Raw genomic sequence first — 24,309 nt, 5'->3', positions numbered from 1 at the left:
GAGCTCGTGACTCTGGAATGTGTCTAGACTTGCTGGCTCCTTGCTCCTTGCTCTTCCAGGATTGATTGTATCTTGAGTTAAAAGAACCTGCTCTCCATTATCTCAAGTAGCAGAGCATATGCTAAACCATCACAGCTGTAAATCATGTGCTTAATGCAATGCTCCCTTTCAACCCCACATTCTCACCACCTGTTTCTTTGTTTTATCACCAATAAATAGTCTGAGCTTCCAGAGCTCGGGGCCTTCGCAGCCTCCACACTCGCGATGGCCCGCTGGTCCTACTTGATCTCTCAAACTGTCTTTTCTCATTTCTTTCATTCCGCCGGACTTCGTCACCCCCACGACCTGGTGTTGGGTCCAATCACCCCAACAGTTCTAGAGCTCATACTTTTCTCCAGAATGCTCTTTTTTTGCATAAAATTTAGAGTGACCCTTTCCTTAAACTGTCTACATATTGTAGGGGTACCTTTTTATAGACTCCTAAAATAATGACATAGACCTCGTTGTCCATTATCAAGTTAGACCAGATATCTGGAATTTCCTGGGACAGCCCTGGTTGTATCTTTTCACATTATGCTGTCCTGCACTTTGCTTATTTATTTTACTTTTGTTGTTTGTTGTTATTTTGGCCCCAATTCTGAGTTAATTAACTATATTTTTCCATCTTAACATCCCTCTGGCTGAAGACCAACTTACCAGTCTTCCTAGGAACTGAACTGATCCTGCGGTTGAACCTCAGGTAGCAGTCAATTATTATATTGATTAGAGGAATTGGCGGGTACAGATTGGGGGCGCCATCCTCACGCCCACCTCTGTAGCATCCATGATGATCCATTTCCAGTCCCTTCCCTGGCTCTACTCAATTCCTTGCTGGGGCAACTGTACCCCAAGCTCTGTTCTTGGCCTCTCTCTTGTTCATTCTCTCACGTTTCTTTTCAAGCCTGAGCTCTAGCCTCTGGTTTGCCTCACACAAGTGTTCTGCTTGGGGGTTCTAGGTCCTGAGATGAACCGAAGACCTCAAATGGTAGCCTCTGTATCACAGGCTGTACCCCACATTTTTCCCTGCAAACTTTTTTGTCTTCTTACCTTCTCCATCTCTTGTTGACATAACCTATTCTCTTGGTCTCCCAGGTTTGAAATCTTGGAGTCAGCTTTAATGTAGTCCTGTCCTTAGACTGCAAATTTAGCCCTCTACCATAATACCTCTTAGATTTACACTGTCTTTTCCTGTCTTACTGATACAGCCCTAAACCTTTTCATTACATGTGTTAAGTATGAAAATAACCTGTCAACTCCAGGGTTTATTAACCTGGGAACTAAACACCCTCTATAAGGTCCACAGATGAGCTTTAGTGGGACTATAAAATCCCTGAAAATATTTTTTAAATTCTTGTGTGTTTGTGTACATACATGTATTTCCTGTGTAAAATAATACTTTCCATCAGCCTCTTAAAGGGGCTTGTATCAGTTTCCTAGTACCACTGTAACAATCACTAAAAATTTAATGGCTTAAAACAACATAATTTTCTCCTACAGTTCTGGAGGACAGAAGTCTAAAATTAAACCTTTGGGAGGGCTTCACTCCTTCTGGAGGCTTCTATTTCTTTGCCTTTCCCAGCTTCCGGATACCACCAGCATTTGTTGGCCTGTGGTCCCCTCCTTGCACTAGTCCAGCCCTCGCTTATGTCATTACTTTGCCTACTCACTCTGACCTCCTGTCTCTCTCTGATGAGGACACTTGTGATTACATTGGCCCCACTCAGGTAATCCAGGATAGTCTCCCCATCTTGAGATCCCTAACATTTGCAAAGTCCCCTTTGCCACATACCGTAACACTAATGGGTTCCAGGAATTAGAATGTGAATATCTTTGGGAGGCCATTATTCAATCTACCTCAGCAGTCAGTGCCCCAAATATGTTGTGAGCCACTGGCTTAACTGGTTGCTTTAACAATCCAGAAAATTATTTCTCTAATGTCACTCTTATCCTGGCATTCTCCTGCTACATTTACAATGTCTTCTCTTACCTATCAGATCAATCCACTCTCCGCACCAAGCATTAAGGGCCATCAGCCAACGAGACCCACTTTATCTCTCCAATCTCATCCCCAACATTTCCCCAGCTGGGACATTCTAAGTCATTCCCCTGAAAATGCGTTGTCACTCTTAACTCTACACCTGTTCACACTGTTGCCCTGCCAAGAATGCTCTCTTATCTCACTCCTCTCCACCAGTGTAATTTCCTCCCTTTTATCAAAGACTTTCTTCTGCGTAATTTATCATTCATAATGTTTTCCTTTATGAAGTCTTAGAGTTATTACTGACCGATACTATAATCATTTATTATTTTGAATCATCCTCTTGCTGGGGGTGAGTCAATATTCTGAGGAAAAAAGCTTCTTATACATTCCTTGGAACACCTAAAGGATCTTATGAATGGATAATTCCTTTTTGTCTGTTTCATCTTTTCTCAGAAAACAATTATCTACCTCAAAACACATTGTGTCCTTCATTCTGGCCCTTCTTCCACCATCTGATAATAGCTGTTCTGAAATATGGTCCACCATGTGACCTGCACAAAGAAAAAAAGTTCAATGGGACAAAAATTTTTTAAAGTATTCAACTAAAAATATTAACTTTATTACAACTCTTGATATTTAAAAGCCTGAAAGATATTTTGCAGGTATTTTCCCTCATAAAAGACTGAAAATGGCATAACTTAGAAGGCTTTAGAAAGTGAGATTAGGACTGTGTGTGGTGGCTCACACATGTAATCCCAGCACTTTGGGAGGCCAAGGCAGGTGGATTGCTTGAGCTCAGGAGTTCCAGACCAACCTGGGCAACATGGTGAAACCCTGTTCTCTGCCAAAAATACAAAAATTAGCCAGGCATGGTAGTATGTACCTATGGTCCCAGCTACTTGGGAGGCTGAGGTGGGAGGATTGCTGGAACCTGGGAAGTTGAGGCTGAAGTGAGCGTGATTGTGCCACTGCATTCCAGGCTCAGCAATAAAGTGAGATCCTGTCTCAATAAGTAAATAAATAAATAAATAAATAAATAAAGCGAGATTATTTAGCCTATGGTACAGATGGAAAGCGCTGTTTATTTATAGTGAGCTGGAAATACACTCCATCTGTCTTTTCCGCTTCCCATCAACTGGGGATGGGCTTGGCAAACATGCCTCAACAACTTCTCATGAATTTGTCTTTAGAATCCTGGGGAAAGTCTGTGATTAATAATAGGATCCTTCTACCCTCACCTTCTCCATTTGCTTCTCCCTTTGGCCCCAATTGCAAATTGTCTTATTGTCTCTCTTCTGAGAACCGAATTTCTTTCGTGACTCTATTTTCAATGGTTCATTCTTTTATATCTCCTTTCCTACCTGCATCTCTGGGACAAGAGAAAGAGACCAACTTTCCTGAGTCCTCACTATTTCCTCAACCCTCATTCCTTTGAATTCCAAACTCTTTGGCCACATTGTCCTTCACCTTTTCTAATTTCTGTCATGCTGTGGTCACGGTCCTTATATGAATGTCCCAAGAGCACCTCAACTCATTCATATAGGAGTTCACCCTCCTTCCTGTAAAGCCTTTTCTTCCTCCTGTATCCCCATCTCCCTAAATGGCATCACCATGACCCAGTCATTTTATCCAGACACATCTTTAAACTCTTCTCTCTCCTGCAACCCTCGTATGCAATCCATTAACATGTTCTCTCAATCCTCCGTTATTCTTCTAGAATGTTTCTCTTCTCTTCAGCCCCACTGCCACAGATATAATCTGGGCTCTCGGACTGTCTTGCATGATTTAGTACAAAGTTTCCTAATGAATCCTCTGGTCTTGTTCTGCTCCAGCCTGTCCTCCACACTGTTGGAAGACTGACTCACCAAACTGCAGAATGGATCATAGAAGTCTTCTGTTGTCATCCTCCCTGCCCACTCCCCTCAACTGGTTGAATCCATTTGTGTCTCAGTTGAGAGATTAGATCAAGTAGGACAGAGTGGAGTCTATGGGTGAATTTTCTTGGGAAACTTTGCCAATCCTTTCCAAGTAGAATACACCACTTCCTCCATTGTACCTCCTCCTACACGTACACTGTATATTCTCCTACCATAGCACTCACAATACTACAACACTCTATTTGTTCACATGCCTGTCTCTGCCTACTAGAAGAAAACCTCTTGAAAGCAAGGACTACATAGAAAATAGTGTCTATGCCCTGTCCTACATCCCCATGCTGACTTCTGAGTTTTTCTGCAACTGCAGATGATAGTTACAGAGCATGCAGATGATAGTTACAGAGATAGTTACACCTTCCTAGCTCAAGTGTGGGTCCACCTGCTTTGCTGGCTGAGGGCTTTCTCCAATGCCATGGGAACTTGCTCTGCACAGCTGCAGAGCAACTCAGAAGTGCCAAGAATGTATTGCTTCCAGGACAAATCTCAACCAATGAGAGATAGAAATCTGTGGGAAAATACCGCAGCTTCTTGGCCCTTTTTAAGACCATTTTGAGGCATGATTTCTTAGAGGAAAACCAGAGGAACTGAGCCCTAGTTGTCCACAACAACACACTCATTAATGCATCCTTTGCTAGCTTTTATCCCTTCCGTCTCTTGATTTCCCCACTCCTCCTCCTGTGCTTCCTGGGAGCACCTCCTGAATAAACTAACTACACCCTAACACTTCTCTCAATATCTAAGTTAGTGGAGATTCCAAACTAAGACAATTTCTTATTCATCTTTTGGTACATTTTAAATTCTTAATAATAGTTGATCTATAGACATAGGAATACAGTAATGAGGGGTGTAATGATTCCAGAAGCCAGAAGGGAAGTTGTCTTAGAGTCAGGGCTGGTGAGCTGGGATGGAACAGTGGGAAGTCAACAGAACTGTCCAAAGTATAACAAGTAGTCAGAAAGAGGCTAGGGACAGAGACTGTACAGAAAAGAGTTCGGGCAAAAATCTAAAAAATGAACCAATAGACAAATTAGTTGGATAGTTGAAGATTAGTATGAACTACAGGGTTCTATTTAGACTGGAAGGGGTGGGGATCACAGGTGGAATGATTTCTTTGAGCAACAAGGCAGAACAGAGCACACTGTGAGACAAGGTCTCTTGTTTATAACTGATGCTACCTGCATTCCACAGCTTACAACCTCAACCTTCATGAATTGCCCCACTCATCTTTCTAGGCTTGTATCTCATCATTTCTCCTAAGAACCGTGTTCTCAGTCCCTGTACATCTATAGTTAAACATAAGGTATCCAACTATGTTTTATTATCTCAAGCTTCCACTCTTTTGCCCATGTGATTTCCTTGGCTTAGAAGAGACTTCCCCAACTCAATCAACCTAGCTAACTTACAATTGTCCTTCAAAGCTCAGCTCTAATATTATCTCTTCCAGAAAGTTTTTCCTGTTCTCTTCCCCACTATCTCACAAAACTAGGCAATGCTCTTCTTGCACACATAGTACCTGTGTACGGAGCCGAGTGCACCCTGATTGTGGTCTGCTTCTCTGTCTCCTTTACAAAACTGTTCTCTTTCTTGGGAACTTCACACAAAATCTAACACATTTGGAATGTTTAACACAGAGGATTCTGGATAAATGGCAGTAGCAGTGGCAGGATAGCTTTTGTCTTCCTAAATCACCACATAAAAATACAGAGTAGGCCAGGTGCAGTGGCTCATGCCTGTAATCCCAGCACTTTGGGAGGCCAAGGTGGGTGGATCATTTGAGGTCAGGAGTTCAAGACCAGCCTGAGCAACATGGTGAAACCTTGTCTGTACTAAAAATACAAAAATTAGCTAGGTGGGATGGTGCATGCCTATAATCCCAGATGCTCGGGAGGCTGAGGCAGGAGAATCGCTTGAACCTGGGAGGCAGAGGCTGCAGTGAGCCGAGATTGTACCACTGCACTCCAGCTTGGGCGGCAGAGTGAGACTCTGTCTCAAACAAACAAACACAGAGTGCCTAGCTAGCAAAACCAAAAATTCATGATCAACAGTTATAACAAAACTGAGTGACAAGATCTCCCCCTGACCCCCAAAATATAAACAGGTGGAATAAGCCACTAACTGCTACAAAGCTTGAATCTTATGTGCTTCTGTCAGGGAGGAAGCAGGAAGAAGCAAGAAGTCATCAAAACTTGAAAAACCCTGAATCAGTCAACAGATATCCAACAGAAAACGTGGGAGAAGAGGGATATGAAGCCAGCAGCTAACACTGGGAAAGTTCAGATCATCTCTAATAATAGGTGAGTGCAAGGGGCCCATGGTGAGGGCCTAGGGGACAGGGGAAGTCCAGCCCCTCATAAACTCTCCAAACTGACCCGAGCCCTTCCCGTTTAAGTTCTGACTCCAGGAGAAAGTGCTAGGAATGGAATCAAAATAGAGATGAAGGTTCGGATAAAAGTGAGTGGGAGGAACAGAAACAAAATATCCCAGAATGCAAGCCTTTAAATATTTTTTAACACTACCTGAAAACAGCAAGAAGGAGCTTTGTGAAGTTTAAAGAGCTAACTGAACTTCTTTCTTCTAAATGTTCACGAAAACAAAGTTGGCCAATCAAATTCACATAAAAATTAATAACAGAAAACTACTGAGGTCAAATTCTATACAAAATTTGTATAGGAAAATGAGATACCCATTTATTAGAAAGGGGGAGATAGCAACTTGACAATGGAGGAAATAATGTAATTGTGGAGGTAAGGAGTAATGCATACTTGAGCAGGTGATATAGGGTCAGAATTGAAAAACTGGAAATGTAAGAGGCATTGGAGAAATATAATTTCTAGGATCTAAGAGAAGGACTATATTTGGAAGACTAAGTGGATTTTAAATCTCTCTCAGGTAGGTAATATGTGATAGGAAGGGTTGTAGTGTTGCTGTCTAGAGAATTTTCCTTTTCTCTTTGAGATAAGGCCTTGCTTTGTCACCCATGCAACCTCAGCCTTCCAAGCAGCTGAAAACACAGGTGCGGGCCACCATGCCTGGCTAATTTTTAAAAAAATGTTTGTAGAGATGGAGTCTCTGTATGTTGCTCAGGCTGGTCTTGAACTCCTGGGCTAATGTTATCCTACTGCCTTGACCTCCCAAAGGGCTGAGATTACAGGCATGAACCATTGCACCTGACACAGAGAACTTTCTATGTGCCAGGTACTTGCCTTAAACATGTAATTAATATTTTGAAATTCAAATGCAATAAAAATGGTATAGTATATGTAAATAATAATAGATGTATTTATTGACATATGTAAATTTTCTATTCTAATAAAATTTTAAATTATTGTAAGATTATTGCAAAAGTAATATATAAACATATTAAAGTACTTAATTCATTAATTCAGTTCATTTACACAACAGACTTAGGAATTAGATGCTACTATTATCTCTACTTTATGGATTACAAATCTAAGGATAAGGAAGTTAAGTCATTTACCCATAGTCACCCAGAAAACAAGTTGAAGAGCTGGATTTGAACACAGGTAGTTTTGCTACAGAGTCCGAAGAATGACATCTGGAACAATTACTTAATAGTTCTGTGATCTCTGGCAATTGTAGGACTAAGTCTCACTTTTCTCATCATTTTTACAAAGTGGGAATAAGAATCCATACATTTTGTGGAAATAATGAAATGTGAAATTGTAGGAAGAGCGGTGCTCACAATCTATTTGTTTAGGTCTCCCTGCCAGACTCAGAAAAGAAGTTCTGCAGACCCACGGTGTTCCTTTGCCTGATACCTCTTCCCCTCTCCTTTTCATCTATTTAAAGTCTACCTGCCCTTCCACATTATTTTCTTAAAGCTTCCTTGACTACACAAGCACTAAATTATTTATTTCTCAGAAAATATAGATCTTAGAGTTTGTGAAGAATTTAGAACCAAATACTTTGATATTTCTCTATATTAATCCCATTTTTTGCATGATTCACACTTATCAGAGCAGTGCCATATATTGAGCACAACATGATAAATAGAGCCAGGCTTCACACGTGCTCTGTAATGAATGCACAGTCCCACTGCTAATCAGCTATCTGATTGTGATCATGTACCAAATAAGTTTCAGTTTCTTCATCTATAAAGTTAGAATAAAAACCAATGCCTTGATGCAAATAAGTTTTATAAAGTATAAATTGATATGCAAATGTAAGGTCATGACTAAATGCTGATAACTTATCAAAAATGTTAAAAATGAGGCTGGGAGCAGTGGCTTATGCCTGTAATCCCAGCCATTTGGGAGGCTGAGGTGGGTGGATTGCTTGAGCCCAGCATTTTGAGACCAACCTGGGCATGGTGAAACTTCATCTCTCCAAAAAAAAAAAAAAAAAAAAAAAAAAAATTAGCCAGGCATAATGGCACACGACTATAGTTCCAGGTACTCAGGAGGTTGAGGTGAGAGGGTCACTTGGGCCCAGGAGTTTGGGGCTGCAGTGAGCCAGGATTGTGCCACTGCACTCCAGCCTGGGTAATCAAGCAAGACCCTGTCTCAAAACAAAACACTAAAAATATTTGTTAGTGAAAAAGATGAAAGAAGGACCTCTGAAAATTGTCTCCTCTGTAAAAGCAAAAAGAACACTGGCAAAAATGGTCAGAATCAGCTTCTTTCGGGACTCTAAAAATTAACAAGATTTGCAGCAATTCAGGTAGGCATTTATTTAAGAAAAATGGACAAATCTCAGTAAGAGCAGGAGGCTTTGTGGCATTTTAATTTGGACTATTTTCATCCCCCTTAACAGCTATGTGATAGTCTTAAAAACAAACAGTCCACAATGATGGTAAAAAAGCAGCACCTGGTGGCCACTAGAGGTGGGAGAATGGGGTTCTTCAAAGTCCCATTCCCAGAAAATTGTTATTTGATTTTTTCTGTGGTTTTCTGGCTAACTTTGATGCTCTTTACAAGCAAGAAGTAAAGATAAAAGTGGAGTTGTAACTTTTAGGATGAATGTTAAAGGCATGCCACCAACAAATGTACAGAGCCCCTAGGCAAAGACTGGGAGACTTACTGGCTCCAGGCATCTAAGGAAGTTTATTTCCAAACAATGGCTGACCTCTAAGATAACTAAGCAGAGAGTTCAGGTGGCCATACACAACAAATAATATGGACTTTACAGAATTAGTTCAGAAAGGTTATCAAACAAAAAATAAATATTGATGAGGGGAGATAACCTGGTTTCCAGAATTTTCACACTATGTTATTTGAAATGTCCAGTTTGCAACAAAAAAATTAATGAACATGCAAAAAAATCAAGAAAGTATGGCTTATAAATGGGGGATAAAAAAGGAACTAATAGAAACTTTTCCTTAAGGATGCCCAAACATTAGCCTTACCAGTCCAAGACTTTGAATCAGCTATTTAAAATATATCCAAAGAACTAAAAGGCAACAATGTCTAAAGAACTAAAAGAAAATGTGAAATGACATCATACCAAATAGAGAATATTGATGAATATAGGAATGATAAAAAGAAACCAAATAGAAATTCTGGAGTTACAAATTACAATAACTGAAATGAAAAATTTACCTGAAAGAATCAACAGCATATTTGAGCAGATAGACAAGTCAGTGAACTCAGAGATAAATCAATTGAGATTATCCAGTCTGAGGAACAGAAAGAAAAAAATGAAGAAAAATGAACAAAGCCTCAGAAACCAGTGGACACAATCAAGCATACCAACATGTGCATAACAGGAGGTCGAGGAGAGAAAGAGAAAAACGAGCAGAGAGAATATTTAAACAAATAATGTCTATAAACTTCTCAAATTTGTTGAAAACGATTAATATATGCATCAGAGAAGTTCAACAAAGTCCAAGTAGGATAAACTCAAAGAGATCCATATCTAGACACATAACTAAACTGTCAAAAAACAAAGACAAAGAAAGCAGCAAGACAGAAGTGACTCATGGTGTCCAAGTGAGTCTCAAAAAGATTGATGGCTGATTTCTCATCAGAAACCAGGGAGGCCAAAAGGCAATGGAATGACATATTGAAAATTCTAAAATAAAAAAAATCTCTATCAACTAAGCATTCTTATCTGGCAAAAAATCCTTCAAAAATGAAGAAAAAATTAAGATATCCCCAGATAAACAAAAACTGAGAGTTTGTTGTTAGAAGTTATGCCCTACAAGATACACTAAAGGGAATCTTGAATACTAAAATGGACAGATACTAGACAGTAATATCAATCCACATGAAGAAATAAGAAACCTTTATAAAGTCAACTAAATAGGAAAATATAAAAGGCAGTATAGACATATTTTTTGTTTGTAACTCATTTTTTTCTAATCTGGTTTTTAAAGGCAGCTGCACAAATCAATAATTAAAAATCCATGTTAATGGGCATATAACGTATGCATATGTAATTTCTGTGACAATAACAGCACAAAAAAGAGAGAAGAGAATAAAGCTACACATGAACAAAGTTTTTTGTTTGCTAATAAAATTGTATTGGTATGAATCTGAACATTATTGTTATAAATTATGATGTCGATTGTAATCCCTACGACAATCACTAAAAAATAATTTTAAAATATAGTATGAGGGAATTAAAATGGTACAATGAAAAATATCTACTTAACACAAAAGTAGGAAGTAATGGAGGGGTAAAGAAAGAAAAGAAGGCATAAGACATAAAGAAAACAAATAGCAAAATGGCAGACATGAATCTTATCAGTAATTACATTAAAGGTAAATAGATTAAGCACTCCAATCAGAAGGCAGAGATTGGCAGAATAAATTAAAATAAAACATGAACTGTGTGCTGTCTACAGGAGATATACTTTAGATTCAAAGTCACAGATAGGTTGAAAGTAAAAGAATGAAAAAAGATACACCATGCAAATAGTAATAAAAACAGAGCTGAAGCAACTATACTAATATCAGATGCAATGGACTGAATGTTTATGTTCCCTTCAAATTCATATGTTGAAATCCTAACCCCCAAGGTGATGATATCGAGAGGTGGGGCTTCTGAGAGTTATTAGAGCATGAGGGTAGCATCTTCATGAATGGAATCAATGCCCTTATAAAAGAGACAACAGAAAGAACCCCCTCACCTTTTCCACTATGTGAAGACCCAACAAGAAGACAGTTTTCCATTTTCGAATCAAGAAGTAGACTCTCTGCAGACACTGAATCTGCTTGACCTTGGACTTCCCAGCCTCTAGAACTGTGAGAAATAAATTTCTATTGTTTATATGCTACCTAGTTTTGAAAGTTGCAGATACTAGGATGAAATCACTTTTTTTGTTAGAGCCCCCCTCCAAAAAAAACAAAGCCAGGAGAGCATGAAGAGGTAGAATTAATGCTTGCATGTCTAAGGTGAAGTCTGTTTCAACAACTTTATGCAATGACCCCACAAGAAATTCTTTCTTTAGGGCTGTGGAAATTTAGATAAGATGCTCTCAAAAGAACACCTGCCCACTAACAGCATCTCCACCAATGAACTGACACCAACTCTGCATTTGAGTATTCAAAACCAATAAACTGTGTTTCCAAGCAGTTTATGTGAACTTCCCTTTTTGCCAATCAAAGTTTTTCTTTACTCTCCCCTCTTCAGACATATATGTGGCTTGGCATAGCTGTGCATCTCATAATCCTCATTCTAATTCTCAAAAAATTCAACATATTTGGAGACATTTTTCTCTGGTGTTTTTTGTTTGGCTGGTTGGTTTTTTTGGTTCACACAGTCTAGGACAATATATTATAGAGGTCTAAAAGGACTAAGACATTAGAGAAATTAGACTTGAAGGAAAACTTGTTGCTGGAGACAAAGAAGGATATTTTACAATGATGAAATTATCAATCCATCAATAAGACATAACAAGTATAAGCACATATGTATTTAGCAATAGAGTCCCAAAATACATTAAGAAAAACTGACAGAATTCAAGAGAGAGATACACATTTCAACAATAATATTTGAGTATATCAGTACCTCACCTTCAATAATGGATATAACAACTAGACAGAAATCACCAAGGAAATAAAAGACTTAAACAACACTATGAACTAACTAGAACTAACAAACATCTATAGAACACTCAACCTAACAACAGACTACATGTTCTTTTCAACTGGACATGGAACATTGTACAGGATAGACACTATGTCAGGTCACAAAACAAGTCAGAATAAATTTAAAATGACTGAAAGCACACAACAAAATATGCTTATCAAACACATTGGAATGAAATTAGAAATCAGTAATATAAAATATTTGGGGAATTCACAAAAATTATGGATCAAACATACTTCTTTTTAAAATTTTCAACTTTTATTTTAGATCCAGGGGAATAAGTCCAGGTTTGTTACAGGGGCGTATTGCATGTTCCTGAGGTTTGGGGCATGGATGATCCTGAGCTCAGGTAGAGAGCATAGCACCTGATAGGTAGTTTTTAGCCAATTTCCCCCTTCTTCTCTTCCCCCAATAGTCTCCAGTGTCTATTTCTCCCATCTTTATGTCCATGTGTACTCAATATTTAGCTCCATTTATAAGCGAGAACATGCAATAGTTGGATCTTCAACAAAGCTGACAAAAATGAGTGATGGGGAAAGGACTCTGTATTCAATAAATGGTGCTGGGATAACTGGCTAGCCATATGCAGAAGAATGAAATAGGACCCCTACCTTTCACCATACACGAAAAATAAGTCAAAATGAATTAAAAATTTAAATGTAAGACCTCAAATTATAAAAATCCTAGAAGAAAACCTAGGAAATACACTTCTCAATATCAGCCTTGGCGAAGAATTTATGCCTAAGTCCCCAAAAGCAGTTACAACAAAAACAAAAATTGACAAATGAGACCTAATTAAACTAAGGAGCTCTGCACAGCAAAAGAAACTATAGGTAGAGTAAACAGACAACCTACAGAATGAGAGAGAATATTCACAAACTATGCATCCAACAAAGGTCTAATATCCAGAATCTATAAGCAACTTAAATAAATCAACAAGGAAAAAACCAAATAATCCTATTTTTAAAAATGGGCAAAGGACATGGACAGACACTTTTCAAAAGAAGACAGACAAGTGGCAACAAAACACATTTAAAAAATGGACATCAATACTAGTCATCAGAGAAATGAAAATCAAAACCACAATGAGATACCATCTCTCATACCGGTCAGAATGACTATTATTAAAAAGTCAAAAAATAACAGATGCTGGCGAGGCTATGGAGAAAAGGGAATGCTTATACACTGTTGGTGGTAATGTAAATTAATTCAGTCACTGTGGAAACTAGTTTGTAGATTTCTCAAAGAACTAAAAACAGAACTACCCTTGGACCCAGGAATCCCGTTGCTGGGTGTATATACAAAGGAAAATAAATTGTCTACCAAAAAGACATGCACATGTATGTTCATCACAGAACTATTCACAATAAATAGCAAAGACATGAAATAAACCTAGGTGAATGAAGAAAATGCAATATATATACACCTACACACACACACACACACACACACACCATGTATGTGTATATTTATATACATACATACACATACCATGGATACCATGGAATACAACACAACCATAAAAAAGACCAAAATCATGTCCATTGCAGCAACATATATGCAGCTGGCAGCTATTATCTTAAACAATACACTTCTCAATAATCAATGGGTCAAAGAAGAAATCACAGGGATGTTGGAAAACACTTTGAGATGAAGGAAAACCAAAACACAACATTAAACTTATGGAATGCAGTGAAAACAGAGGAACTTATAACTACAAATATCAATATTTAAAAAAGAGAAAGACTTCAAATTAATAATTTAACTTTTCATCTTAAGAAATTAGAAAAAGAAGATCAAACTAAACATGAAACAAATGCAAGGAAGAAAATAATAAAGATTAGAGCAAAATAAATGAAATGGAGGATAGCAAAACTAGAGAAAATCTATGAAACCCAAAGTTGGTTCTTGGAAAAAAAAAATCAATAAAATTGACAAACCATTAGGAAGAATGACCAAGAGAAAGAATCAAATTACTAAAATCAGGATGAAAATAAAATATTGTTACTGATCTCACAGAAATAAAATTATTTTAATATTATGATCAATCGTGTGCCAATTAATTAGGTAACCTAAATAAAATGAACAAATTCCTGGAAAGACACAAACTACCAAAACTTATTCATAAAGAAATAGTAAATATGAATAGATCTGTAGCAAATAGAGATTGAGTTAGGAAAAAACAACAACAACAACAACAAAAAACACCTCCCACTAAGGACCAGATAGCTTCATTAGTGAATTCTACAAAGCATTTAAGGAAGATTAACACCAATCTTTCACCAACTCTTCTAAAAAATAAAAGAGGAGGGAAGATTTCTCAAGTCATTTTATGACACCAATATTATCCTGATACCAAAACCACACAAAGACATCAAGAAAATAAAAAACTATAGACCAATATCCCTTAGGAATATAGACACAAAACTCCTCAACAAGTGCTAGCATGTTAAGTCCAGAAACATATGAAAAGGATTTATCTCAGGAATACAAGGTAGTTTAAAATATTAAAATCAATCAATGTGAAGAACCATGTTAATAGAATAAAAGATCCAAAAAGCTCAATATTATCTCAATAGAGGCAGAAAAAGCATTTGATAAAATCTAACAATGACATTTTGTAATAAAAGTACTCAACAAACAAGGAACAGAAGGGACAGTTATCAATTTGATAAAGGACATCCCTGAAAAACCCACAGCTAACATCTTACTTAATGGTGAAAGACTAGTTTTTCCTTCTAAGTTCAGGAATAAGACAAAATGTCTACTCTTGCCACTTCTATTCAACAGTGTACTGGAGAGTCTAGCAAGAATAACCAGGCAAGAAAAAGAAATAAAAGGCATCCAGATTGTAAAAGAAGAAGAAAACTCTCTTTATTCACAGATAATATGATCTTGTACATGGAAAAGTTAATGGATTATGCACTGAAAACAATCTATTAAAACATATTCAGCAAGTATGAAGAATGTGAGATCAACATTAAAAATCAGTTGTGGCCGGGCGCGGTGGCTCACGCCTGTAATCCCAGCACTTTGGGAGGCCGAGGCGGGCAGATCACGAGGTCAGGAGATCAAGACCATCCTGGCTAACACGGTGAAACCCCATCTCTACTAAAAATACAAAAAAAAAAAAGTGGTGGCGGGTGTCTGTAGTCCCAGCTACTCGGGAGACCGAGGCAGGAGAACGACGTGATCCTGGGAGGTGGAGCTTGCAGTGAGCCGAGATGGCGCCACTGCACTCCAGCCTGGGCAACAGAGCGACACTCCGTCTCAAAAAAAAAAAAAAAAATAGGTTGCATTTCTGTACACAACCTATGAACAATTTGATGATGAAAAAGAATTCAATATACAATAGCATCAAAAATAATTAAATGCTTGGGAATAAATTTAACAAGCAAGTGCAAGACTTGCGTACTGAAAACAACAAAACACCATTAAAACAAACTAAAGACCCAAATAAATAGGAAAGACATTCTATGTTAATAAATTAAAAGATATAACATTAAGATGGCAATACTCCCTGAACTGATCTATAGATTCAACACAATCCCTATCAATATCCAGGTTTTTTTGAGCAAAATTTACAAGCTGATTCTAAAATTCACATGATAATGCAAGTGACCCAGAATAGGAAAAACCATTCTGAAAAAGAACAAAGTTGGAGGACTTGCATTTCTAAACTTCAAAACTTACTTAAAATCTACAGTAATCAAGATAGCGTGGGATAAAGATAGATAAATGGGGGCTAAGGATAAGAATAAGATACATAAATCAGTGGAAAAGAATTGAGATTCTAGAAATAAACACATATATCATGGCCAATTGATTTTTGACAAGGATGTAAAGACAATTGAATGGAGGAAAGAATAGGCTTTTCAACAAATGGTGCTGAGACAATTGGATATCCACATGCAAAAAAATAAAGTTAGATTCCTACCTCACTTTGCATACAAAATGAGTGATAGACCTAAATGTAAGACCTAAAACTATAATAATCTTGGAAAAGAACATAGGTGTAAATCTTCCTGACCTTGGATTTTGGACAATGATTTCTGAGATATAATAGCAAAAGCACAATAGTCGAAAGAAAAATAGATAAATATCACCAAAATTAAAAGCTTTTTGTATCAAAGAACACTATCAAGAAAGTGAAAAGACAACTCACCGAATGAGAGAAAATACTTGAAAATGTTATATCAAATAAGGATTTAATATCCAGAATATATAAATAACTCTTACAAATCATCATTAAAAAGGTAACCCAATTTAAGAGTCTGCAAAGTATTTGAATAGATCTTTCTCTAAAGAAAATATACAAATGGCTAATCAATGAAAAGATGTTCAACATCATTGTTAGAGAAATGCAAATCAAGACCACAGTAAGTTGGCATTTTACTAGCACTAGGACGATGATATAGTTTGGCTGTGTCCCTACCCAAATCTCATCTTAAATTGTAGTTCCCATAATCCCCACGTGTTATGGGAGGGACTCAGTGGGAGGTAATTGAATCATGGGGGGCAGTTACCCCCATGCTGCTGTTCTTGTGATAATGAGGGAGTTCTCACAAGATCTGATGGTTTTATAAGTGGCTTTTCCTCCTTTTGCTTGGCACTTCTCCTTGCTGCTGCCATGTGAAGAATGATGCGTTTGCTTCCCCTTCCATTGTGATTATAAGTTTCCTGAGGCCTCCCCAGTCCTGCAGTACTGTGGGCCAATTAAGTCTCTTTCCTTTCTAAATCATCCATTCTTGGGTATGTCTTTATTAGCAACGTGAGAATGAACTAATACAGATGGCTATACTCACAAAAATGGATAATAATAAGTGTTAACAAAGATATGGGGAAATTGGAGACTTCAAACATTGCTGGTGGAAGTCAAATGATGCAGCCCTCTTGGAAAACAGTCTGGAAGTTCCTCAATAACTTAAACATAGAGTTACCATATGACCTGACCATTCTGCATCCAGGTCTGTACCCAAAACAATTGAAAGTATACATCCACACACAAATTTGTACACAAATTTGTACACAAATATTTAAAGGAACATTATTCATAATAGCTGAAAAGTGGAAACAACTCAAATGCCCATCAATTGAAAATGGATAAACAAAATGTGATATAGTCATACAAAAAAAAGTATTCAGCAATAACGGATGGATGGACCTCAAAAACATTAAGCAAAGTGAAAGAAACCAGTCACAAAAAGCCACATGTTGTATGATTCCATTGATATGAAATATCTATAATAGGTAAATCCATAGAGACAGGAAGCAGATCAGGGGATAGGGAAGAGGAATGTGAGTTGATTCTAATGTGTACACATTTCTTTTAAGAGTGATGAAAATGTTTGGAAATTAAGGAGTGGTGACAGTTGCGCAATTTGGGAATATACTAAAAATAACTACATTCTATACTTTAAAAGAGTGAACTTTATGGTATGTGAATTATATCTCAGTTTAAAAAAAATACTTGTTGATGGATGGCTTAGATCACCCATTACTAATTAATCCACTTCCAAATATGTGTCCCTGAATGTCCAAAGGCACCTTGAATGTCTCTGTTCCAGTGGAAAAAGTGCCTGTTGTATAGCCTGCCTTTAGAATAGCTCTGAGATCAGAACCTCCCTCCACTCTCTCTGTGAGTTTCAAGTCAATGTCTGCTCAGATGTGCAACCAAGGTAAGCCCAAAATGAATACAGAGTAATTGGACTGGCTGCTATGGGAACACTGATTGCCCAGGGTCAGATAAAGGTGGGGAGAAACACATTAAGCACTTGGTTTGGGAGTGTGCTGCAAGTCCAGTACACACCTGTGGCTCCAGCAGTCAGGAAACCTTGTCCCAGAGGCACCTTCCTGTCAGAGCAGGGCAGGGGAGACAACAAGCCAAAACAAAGTCCAAAACATCACTTTACTAAGGAAGGCTAGAAGCCAGAACAAAATCAAAGAAAAAACACACTTAGGTAAATATAGAGCATGAGGGAAGGACCTGAAATGAGGGATGTGGACAGATGTACTAAAAACCAAATGTTATTTACCACGGGAAAAGTACAAAGAACACTAAGTTTAGAGTGGAGAACCTCTTTTACTATTAACTTTGAGTAGTCTTAGGCAGTCCACACTGAGCCTCAGTTTTTTCATTCTGAATTGGAGAGGTTGGATTAAATGATCCCTGAGAATTCTTTTAGCCTTTCATTACTAAATTACAGGGCATAGACATGAGAGCTAGACAGCTTGGGTTCAGGTTGTGACTCTTCCACTTACTTACACGTGTGACCTTGGGAAAGTCACTTAACTCATCTGTGCCTCAGTTTCTTATCTATAAAATGGTAATGGTTATAACACCTATAATTGTTGTGAAGAATAATTAAATAAATCTAGGTAAAGCACTTAAAATAATGCCTGGCACACAGTACATACTGGGCACACATTAGGTATTGTTAATTACCTTCTGCAGTTCCACACGATTCCCCTGCCAGAATTAAAGTAGCACTGAGGACAACTCACCTTCTAGTGTGTTTCTTTCTGAGATGTACTGCAAAGAAGGTATATGAAAGATAAAGGGGAAATCTCTGTTCCCAAAGCACCATGCTGAGAGAGTACCCTACATCCTTGTATGGAGGCAGAGAAGTCAGGGATTCATTATTTGACTTGGAGAAATATCTTAAATCGGTGTAATTTTTTTTTCTTTTTTTGAGACGGAGTCTTGCTCTATCACCCAGGCTGGAGTGCAGTGGGGCAATCTTGGCCCACTGACAGCTCCACCTCCTGGGTTCACACCATTCTCCTGCCTCAGCCTCCCGAGTAGCTGGGACTACAGGCGCCCACCACCACACCTGGCTAATTTTTTGTATTTTTAGTAGAGACAGGGTTTCACCATATTAGCCAGGATGGTCTCAATCTCCTGACCTCATCATCTGCCCGCCTCGGCCTCCCTAAGTGCTGGGATTACAGGCATGAGCCACCACACCCGGCCAAATCAGTGTCATTTTGCTAATAGTTCTATGATGTTGCCTAATTATTTTAAGAAGCCAATTACCAATAGATGCCAAATTTGGTTATAGTAGGAAACATGCTAAGTGAAATGAGGTATTAAAAAAAGGTCTCATTTCAGGGCCTAAGAGTTAAAAAAGAGAAAGATGTCTTTGTGTATGGAAAATGAGGGAATCACATCCAGCCTTTTTGATCATAGCCTCAATGGTCTTGAGTTGGCCCTGGTTTTGTTAGTTATGTCATTTCTGACCATGGTTTGAGATCTGAGTCCTACGTTCTGGCTTCTTCCACAAAATGGTGAACTGTTCTATTCATGAACAAATCAAAAGGAATAGAAGCCCTTGTTATAAAGAGATTATGATATCCTTCTTGGATTGAGAAACAGAAAGATCTCAATGACATTATTATAAACCTCAGAGTTAAGGAGAAAATAGAAGAGGCTTAAGAAGGAAACAGAAATGTATCCTATGTCTAGAATACTGTCTTTAGGAATAAATTTTGCTTAGGAAGAAAAGAATGTATTATTTGAAAGGACTTGACTTGTAGCCAGTCTTTGTGGGGACTGAAGTGATACAATTTGGGTACCTTCTCTAAGAAAAAGAATACAAAATTAATGCCCCAAAGTGTTTAACTTTGATGGGGTCCAATTGATCAATCTTTTCCTTTATGGTGTTGTATATCTTGTTTAAGAAATCCTTCTCAAACTTTGAGGTCATTCCTCTATACAATCTTCTTAGATTTTATAATTTTGATCATTAGGTTTTTAATCATCTAGTATTGATTTTTATGTCTGGTATAGGATAGGACTTGAATTTCATTTTTCCCCATTTGGACAGCAATTGTTTCAGCCTCCTTTGTTTTCCCACTGTTACCACTGCTCTGCAGTGCCCCTCTGTCATTCTTCACGTAGAGGTGTTTCTGTGCTCTATAGTCATTTCCAATTGTCTATTTCTTTATCCCTGAACAAATACTACACCAACTCAATTACTATGGCTTTATAATAAATCTTGACTTATTGTCAAGCAAGTCCTCCCATCTTGTTCATCTTCAAGAGTATCTTTGACCTCCTGGGTGCTTTGCATTTCTGGATACATTTTTAGAATCAGCCCCTCAAGTTCCACAAAAATACTTATTGGGATTTTCATTGGAATTTCATGAATATGTCAACCATGTGGAGCAAATTAGCATCTTTACAATATTGTCTTCCAAAGCATGAACATAAAATATCTCTCATTTAAATGTCTACTTTAAAATCCTTCAATAAAATCTTATAAATCTTCCTGAAGTGTTCCCATGGAATTTTTACTTAAATTATTCCTAGGCATTTGATATTTTCAGATTACTAATGGTATCATTTTAAGCATTTTTAATTTTCTATTTGTTGCTAATCTATGGAAATATAATTGATTTTGTATCTATCAACCTTATTAAGTCTAATATTTTAATTATAGGTTCTTTTGGATTTTATGTGCCCAAACATAATACCTATGAATAAGTAATTTTCAAACCCTTGTACTTTTTATTTCTTTTTCTTGATTAGTGTACTGCTAGGCCCACGGAAGCCATCTTTTTTTTTGCTAATGGTCTTAAAGAGAAAGCTTTAACTATTTCACCATTAAGTATAATGTTGGCTCTAGGTGCTTTTTAAAAAATAGACACACTTTTTAAGATTAAGAAAATTTCCTTTTATTCCTCATTTGCTAAATTTTTATGATGAATGGATGTTAACTTTTATTAAACACTTTGTGCAACTACTGAGATCATCATATGATTTTTCTTCTTTAATATGTTAAGATGATAACTTTCATTATACCATTTACTAATTTTAAGTTAGACTTACATTCTCGGAAAAGCTCAACTCATAATTCTTTGAATATACTGCTATATTAAGTTTGCTAATATTGTATCTAGAATTTTTGAAACTATATTCGTTGGTGAAATTGGCCTATAATTTTGCACTTTTGTAATATGGTTTTGGGATTTTGGCATTAAAGTTACAAGCTCAGAAAATGAGTCTTTCTCATTTTCTGGAAGAGTCTTTTCCTTGAATGTTATGCAGCATTAGCCATGGGCCTGGAGTTTTCTTTGAAATACATTTTTTAAACTACTGATTTAATTTCTTTAGTGGTCTAGCAACATTCAGATTTCCATTTCTTCTTAAGTCAGTTTTGGCAATTTGTGGGTTTTTTTAAAGATATTTATCCACTTTATCTACATTTTCAAATGTATTGCAATAAAGTTATGTATAACATATTCTGACTCTTTAAAACCTGCAACTGGAGAGAGAAAATTTTTATTATTCCTGGTATTAGTTATTTGCATCTTCTCTCTTTTTTCTTAATTAATTGCATTAATGGTTTGTCAATTTTATTAATCTTTTCAAAGATTGATCTTTTGTTTTTGTTGACTCTATTGTATGTTTATTTTCTGTTTCATTAATGTCTGCTCCAATCTTTACTATTTATTTCCTTCTATTTTATTTGGGTTTAATTTGTATACATTTAAAATATTTCTTAAGAAAGATGCTCTCCATATAGTTCCAGAGCCTCTCTGTTTCCTGGTAGCTTCACTATGTGGGTTCCTCACATGGTCTTTCTAGCAGGAGAACTGGACATTTTAAATGGAGTCTCAGAGCTTCAAAAGATGGAAAAGCAGAAGTTTCCAAGCCTTATTTAAACTTGCTCCCAGAGCTGGCACAGCGTCACTTAAACTGCATTTTCTTGAATATAGAATCACAAAGCCAGGGCAGATGCAAAGGGAGGGGAATAGCTCTACCTCTCAATGAAATGAGTGGTAGCTCATTTGTGATTACCTTCAGTTTATCACATTTCTCATGCATGTATTTTGCTGCACATGTACATGTTATTCTCTTGTGTATATACTCATACTCAATATATCCAATGATAAGGTATTTATTTATTTAACTCTATTAAACTAGACTATTCTCCAAAGTGTTGTATTAATTTATACCATTAATAATGTTTCAGAGTTCCTACTGATCAACATCCTTACCAACACTTGATAGAATCAGTCTTTTTTCATTTCAGCCTTTTTGGTGAATATGTAGTAGTTTGATTGTGGCTTCAGTTTACATTTCCCTGATTACTAACGAGGCTGATTCTCTTCCCATATGTTAATTAGCTATTTGGGTTTCCTTTTTTGTGAAATATCTTTTCAAGCTGTGACTTAATTTTTGTTAGATGGTCTGTCTTTACATTTATTTGTGTAAGTTCTTGATATATCTGGATATGAGCTTTTACCAGTTATGTATGTTGTAAATATCTTCTCTTTATTTTGTGGCTTACCAATGCATTGTCTTCATTGTGTCTCTTCTGATGAAAAGTTCTTGATGTTAGTGTATTTCCATTTATTCATCTTTATAATTAATGCTTTTTCCCCACATTTAAATAGTCTTTCCCAACCCTAATATCATGAAAATATGAAGATTTTTTATATTATCTTCTCAAACCTTATTGATTTAACTTACAGATTTAAATCTGCAAACAACCTGGAGTTAATTTCATGTGTAATGTGAGATATTTTTCATCCCATGTGGATATGTATTTGACTTAGCACTGTGTATTGAAGAACGTGTTGTTTCCCTCATTGCTTTGTCATAAACCAAAAGTCCGTACAGTTATTGATCTGTTATGGTTAGACCATTCTCTTCCATTCTTATGTTGACATATCCTTGTATCAAGACCACAATGCCTTCATCCTGTAGTTTTAAATAAGTCTTGATAACTGGTAGAATAAGCATTTAATGTCATAAATTTCTTTGTAGGTACAGTTTTAGTTCATCCAAAATTTTTTATAACACGTATTTTTGGTTATAGGTTAGTTCTATTAGTTACTATTTTTCATTATGATTTTATTTGATCCATTAGTTGTCTGAGGGGTATTTCAAATGTTAAAATGTGGGAAATTTTTAAAGTTATTTTTGTGTTAATTGCAGAAATTCATTACTCTCTGGTCAAAAAGCATGATCATAGTGTATCTCATTTAAATTTGTTAAAGCATCAATGTATATTCTCCAAATAACCTACTGATTTTTTTTTTCTGGATCTATCAATCTGAGAAATTGAGAGTTGTAAGAGAGTTGTGTCAAAATCTCTCACCATGATGGTGGCTTTATCTATTTATCTTCATGGTTTTGTTAATTTTTACTGCATATGCATTGAAGCCTTACTTGTACATATAATTTTGGAAATTTTATTTTCCCGATGAAATGAACTATTTGTTGGTTAAGCTATTTTACTCTGGCTTTTTTTTAAAAGTCCATTTTGTGTGACATTCTTCTCAGCTAAAAACCCAGTTTCCGTTTGATATTTCTCTGACCTTTTTTGACAATTTAAAAAATAATGATTATCTTTCCACAATTCTTGGAAAATTCTCAGCCAATATTGCCTCTTTCCAGCTCTCTGTGTTATCCTTTTATGAAATGCCAATCAAACATGTGTTAGTCCTTCACTTTCTAAGCCCATCTTTTTACCCCTTTCACACAGTTCATCTTTTTGACTCTCTAAACTACAGTCAGGAAATTTTCTTTGATTCTATCTTCAAGTTTACTAATTCTCTCTTGATCTATGTCTAATCTATTATGTAAACATCAAATATTGAATTTTTATTTTCAATTATTATGTTTCTTTTCTAAAATTTTATTTGATTTTTTTTCTGCTTGGTTATATATGTATAATAGTATTTTTAATTAGTAGTATTTTTAATAGGTAGTATGTTTTAATTAGTATGTTTTATATATATATGAAACCACGGTATGTATGTATGTATGTGTGTGTATATACCTATACACACCTATAGGTGTATATATATAGGTGTATATATACCTATAGGTATACAGGTATATATATATAGTGTATATATACACTGTATATAGGTATATATATACCTATATAGGTGTATATATACCTATAGGTATATATATACACACATACATACACACACACCTACCTATTCCATGCAACTGGAATGTGTGTGTGTGTGTGTGTGTGTGTATATATGCACACTCAGAAAATATTATATACATAGTATATATATACGACATTCACTACATAACAATGTTTTGGTCAACAGTGAACCACATATACAATGATAATCCCTTAGATTTTGGTATGTTTTCTTTTCCTTTTCATTTGTTTAATTTCCATGTGTTTGTGTATTTTTTGAGGTTCCTCTTGTTATTGATTCTAGTTTTATTCCAAAGTGGTCAGAAAAGATACTTGATATAATTTGTACTTTTACGGCAATTTGTTGATCTTGTCTTGTGGCCCAAGGTATGGTCTATTCTGGAGA

The 24,309-nt window shown here is 36.5% G+C and overlaps 1 protein-coding gene across 1 annotated transcript in view; it reads left to right on the top strand.

Annotated features, from left to right (window-relative positions):
- Positions 1–6,170: 6,170 nt before the first annotated feature.
- ALDH1A2 (aldehyde dehydrogenase 1 family member A2) overlaps positions 6,171–24,309 on the top strand; it is a 159,595-nt gene continuing 141,456 nt past the window's right edge. Inside the window, exon 1 of the mRNA XM_063715986.1 lies at positions 6,171–6,251. The gene's annotated coding sequence lies outside the window, so the exon portion shown is untranslated. The remainder of the gene's footprint in view (positions 6,252–24,309) is intronic.

This window comes from Pongo abelii, chromosome 16, assembly GCF_028885655.2.
Source record: "Pongo abelii isolate AG06213 chromosome 16, NHGRI_mPonAbe1-v2.0_pri, whole genome shotgun sequence".
Taxonomy (NCBI): Eukaryota; Metazoa; Chordata; class Mammalia; order Primates; family Hominidae; genus Pongo; species Pongo abelii.
This window is presented reverse-complemented; position numbering and strand designations above follow the sequence as displayed.